The following is a 4,800-nucleotide window of genomic DNA, read 5'->3' as shown; positions in this document are numbered from 1 at the left end:
TTAAAACTCTGATTACTTCACATATTAACTTTATATAGAAGAATCCATTCATTCCTCCATGTGTGAGTTTCCTAAGGCTGTCAGAACAAACTGCCACAACCTGGGTGCCTTCAAACATCAGAAGTGTGTTCTCTTGCAGTTTTGGAAGCCAGAAGTCTGAAATCAAGGTTCAGTAGGCTTTGTTCCCTCTTGGGGTCTCAGAGGAAGAATGTTCCTTTCCTCTCCCCTAGCTTCAGTGCTTCCCCACAAGGCTTGGCCAGTTACAGCATCACCACACTCTCTGCCTGTCTTCTCACGGCTTCCCTGTGTGTCCTGGCTGCTTCTCACTTCTCTTAAGGACATCGGCATACTCCATCCGGGATGACATCATCACACCCCATCCAGGGATGACGTCATTATACTCCATCTGGGATGAGGGCATCTTAATTCGATCTCATCCACAAAGAGCCTGTTTCCAAATAAGGTGCTAGGGGTGAGAATTTCAACATATCTTTTGGGGGGACACAACTTTGTAACAAAATTGTCATGGCTGGGTGATTTGTGAACAACAGACATTTATTTCTCATGGTTCTGGAGCTGGAGGTCCGAGGTCAAGGCACGAGCAGATCTGGACTCTGGTGAGAGTCCACCTCCTGGTTCATAGAAGGCTCCACCTCTCACAGAGGAAGGGGCAAGTAAGCTCTCTCTAAGTGCCCTTTTATAAGGGGGCCGTCCCAGTCACGGGGGCTCCACCCTCATGACCTGATCACCTCCCAGAGGCTCCACCTCCTGACACCATCACATTGGGGATTAGGTTTCAACCTATGAATCGTGGGGAGACAAAAACATTCAGTCTATAGCACATTTCAAGCCACTCATCACAACCCAGTCAAGCCTCATATCATTAAATGTGTGTTATTGGATGCAAGCATTCCTTGACACGCAGACAGAATAGAGCAAGGCAGGCAACCCAACCAAGATCAGAGGCCACCCCTGGTCCGACATGAAGCCGATGTGGTGAATGTTCTGTGGGAATTCACCATCCAACGCATCCGCAGTGTGGAGAGAGTCTCCCATTCAAAGGCATGATCACACTGGATGTAGCAAGTGGATGAACGAAAGTCACCCGGTTTTTCATATTTCTACTCCAGACCTGATGAGATGAGTTGCTTGGGTACTAATGATAAGAGCATGAGAAATAGCCTGAAATATTTCAATAACCTGCCATAATCTGGAGGTTTATGCTTAGAGAATTAGGAATGAATTGTACCACAACACATGAGAAGAGTGACAGTGCAGAATCGATCGCTCTTTGTTTGAGGTCATAGTAAACCAGGGAGCACCTTTCCCAGATGGAATAATTGTTGAATTCATTCAGAGGCAAGCTCTGGAGGGCTTGGGAACCCTTTGTTTGAAGGAGGCTTTAAATGTCAGAGGAAAATTGCTTTAATTAACCTATTCCTTAGATGCATCTCCAGTGGAAGCAGTTCCTTAATTTTCTTTTAGGCTCTCTATGTTTTCCTGGCCAGATTTTATGAAGATAAACATCCCAGGCACTTTGAAAGAGAAGTCACATTTTAAAAATGGTGTTAATATTTTAGTTTAGTTTAGTTTTTTCCTTTCAGGAAAAACAAAGATCATGTAGGAAATTAATATCTCTTAAGACAAGAAAAGTTAGTTGTGCTTTCAGAAGTTAACTCTATCATTTTTTGTTGGTATTTTGGTTCCCATAGCTAACTGTCTCCTTTCTTCCAGAGTCTCAGGTCCGATTCCTGAGAGAGAGAGTTCCGTGCATCTTTCTCCCCTACATGTTATAGGTTACAGACCAACCTGGAGCTCGCTGGCCTTGGAGCAGGTGCTCACCCGTAATCCCAGAACCCACATTTGAACGTATTCATGCAGCAAAGGTGGCTGCCTTTGGGCTTCACTTTCAGTAGAGCCATGCCAGTTCCTAGGACAGGAAGAGCCCATGTCCCTGTTTGTTTTAGAAGAATATTAACAAAGATTTATTCAATAGCTAAGTCTCTGGGGCGGAGTACAGATTCTTGCTTATTGTGTTCAAACGAAACGTACACACACAAGACCTGGAGATGTTCAACGTTGCCGTTAACATGGGGTGGTGAGGGCAGGGTGGCCAAGCAAGGCCGTCAGAAATGCATTCACTTGGGACGTGCGCTAAGACCTAGGAACAGGGTCCTCCCATCCTTTTCCCCACGTTAACTCTGATAAGAAAGTATGTTTTTTCATTGCACTTAGGAGGAAAAGGAAAGAAAGCACCTGAAGAGGCAGCAGTTGCCCTTTCCTATTAGGTATGAGTGTAGCCTCACTGTAACTGTAAGTCCCTGCCCCGTCATTGGAGGACACTTACCTTTTGGAGCTGGACTGATATGACACAAGGAGATGCTGCTTCACACTGGAGAGGAGTGGTCACTGCAGTCCTCTCTGCCTGGGGGAAGAAGGAGATGGTACTCCTCACATCTCGCAGGTTCCCTCCCCGGTCAGAAAGAGAGAGGCAGAGAGAGGAAGTCTTCCTATACAGGCTCAGGCTCAATGTGAAACTGGAGATGTTTAGCAGCAGGGGGTCTGATCACACTGGGGGAAAGAGGGAACAGAGGCGCACGTGTGGGGTGCTCGGACCTCCTGGGGGAAGGACGCTGGAGTGAGGGAGCAGCCCACCGGCCCTGCATTGAGCGATGGGAGATGCCCCAGAGAACTCAGGGCAGCGGAATGACACCAAGGGACAGCACCTTGGGAGCCTGAGTGTCTCCTAGTGGGGAGGCAGCCCTCACCGCAGACTCAAGAGGGAGAGCAGGGGGCTGTCGTCCGGCTGGCGTGAAGGGTGGTCCTCCCGTGCGGGACCCCTGCTTCCCTTCTCCTTTCTGCTCTTTGGTTCCCACGCTCCCTTTGACCCTGGTGATTTCTCCTCACTACCCTTTGCTGGTTGCTGGGGTTTAGGATCAGCTGTGCTGACTGTTAAATTGAGTATCAGCAGGCGGGGAGGGACAGGAGAAAAAAATCCCACTCTGTGTTTACAAGGAAAGAACTCCCAGCATAGCCATGGCATAAATAAAACCATAATCCTTTCTAATTCTGAAAATGTTACACCATTTCCAATTCTACAAGGGATTGAGTTAGTTTACAAGTTAAAATACAATGCAAAATAGTTAAACATGTAATTTGGAGCTTTTAAAGAGCTGAGGAATCATCTAAAAGCAGCTAAAGGATAAGACTATTACCTGTGACGAGAGAATATTACACACGACAATTACACCTTCAATTTTATTTGAAGATTTTTGGTAGCTTAGGAAAAAAAGGAATACTTCCATTCCACAAATTTTCTTTTCTACCAAGAGGAAATGCCGTCATTATTTGCAGAGAGACTTGCCCTCTTCTGGAATTAAACTTAAGCAGGAAGTTACGACATGGATGCAAGAACCCTGTGACAGCCTCCCTGCGGGCAGAAATCAAAGGTGACACCTGGCCGTCATCCACACAGCTCCACACTCGGCCGAGCCCACGCTCCCCTTGGACCCCGTTTACAAAATTACCCACATCACTAATGTGCCGGCATCAGTGTCTCAAAGCCCTTCATTTCTTGGTAGTCATAGACACAGCACCTGTGAGACAATGGTGTTTATTAACAGGTATTCAAAGTGACGTTGTCACAGTAAGTTAGAGGCAATGACTCAACACAGAGAGAACTGCATTTACATTCGCGTCTGTTTTGCCTGGGAGACACCTGAACGGCTCCTTACTTACTGTTGTGCAGTGGCCCCAGGAGCAGATCACACAGGAAAGGACCACAGGCTCCTGGCAGAGTTATCAGAGGCACTTGCACGACTTCACTTTTCTTTCTTTACCACGGAAAGGGGAGATAATTGTTCCGTGTTTAGTGGCCCCCATCAAAGCAATGGTAATTGTGTCGACGTCATATGTGAACAAAAAAGTTCATACTTACCACTGAGAAGGCTGAGGGTGGGAGAAAATGTGGGAAATGGAATGGAAATGTGAAAGGCTGACAACATGGTGTTTTCGGTTGAACCTGATCGTGATTAGAAGGAGAAAATGGTGGAACAGAAAGGATCTTTGGATTTTCAGGAAATCTATGTTTACTCTGAGGCTGTCATTTGAGAAGCTGAACATATCCTGTTACCCTGGGGCCACTTCCACAGGCTTGTCTCACACCAGAGAACTGATGCAGGCGGGCTTTGTGTGCCTGCAGCAGTGGTAGGAGGACTTCCTCGTTTCGGTACCTTCACAGTGGTGCCGTGGTGGTGAATGCTGCTTTCTTGCGGAGAGTCTCTCCCTGGTTAGCACGCCTTGGGGTGAGCATCGGTTCCCTACTAGACGCTACAGCCGACCCTAGAATCCCCCAGCATCTGCCCGGGGCTGGCCGAGCCTCAGGGCTGGGGCCGCTGAGTGGCTCAGGCAGCGTGAGTGGCCGCCTTCAGTCCGCTGGGTCTGGGCCACGGGCAGAACCCAGTCGTTAGAAACCCTTATCCCCGCAGTGCGGCAGGGTCAAGGGCAGAGTTCTCGCAAGCTATTTATACTTGGGCAGGAATTCTCTGCTCTCAGCATCACCGAGGTTTACATAAATGGTCATTAGGAAAAACTGACTGCACTGAAGACAAGTACATTCTGTCCTTAGAAGTGTTTTGCACGTATTCCAAAAGGGTTGAGAGGAAGGCGGATGGGAGGGGGGCGATTCTCACATTTTTGGAAAATCTCACATACATACGGCTTTCATTAACGTTTTTTTTAAAAAAACCCGACGATAATTAATAGTGCACAGTTGTACACACCTCACACACTACGCTGAGG

At 47.5% G+C, this 4,800-nt stretch overlaps 1 long non-coding RNA gene across 1 annotated transcript; it reads right to left on the bottom strand.

Moving 5' to 3' along the window:
• Positions 1–313: 313 nt before the first annotated feature.
• On the bottom strand, positions 314–4,011 carry LOC130852432 (uncharacterized). Its single transcript, XR_009053351.1, has 4 exons — positions 3,739–4,011; positions 3,532–3,596; positions 2,348–2,425; positions 314–448 (listed from the first exon to the last, which is right to left on the bottom strand). It is a non-coding gene; the product is annotated as an uncharacterized LOC130852432 (long non-coding RNA).
• Between the last annotated feature and the right edge of the window lie 789 nt (positions 4,012–4,800).

This window comes from Hippopotamus amphibius, chromosome 4, assembly GCF_030028045.1.
Source record: "Hippopotamus amphibius kiboko isolate mHipAmp2 chromosome 4, mHipAmp2.hap2, whole genome shotgun sequence".
In the NCBI taxonomy this organism is placed as follows: domain Eukaryota; kingdom Metazoa; phylum Chordata; class Mammalia; order Artiodactyla; family Hippopotamidae; genus Hippopotamus; species Hippopotamus amphibius.
The sequence above is the reverse complement of the archived record's forward strand: the minus strand, read 5'-3'. Positions and strand labels throughout refer to the sequence as shown.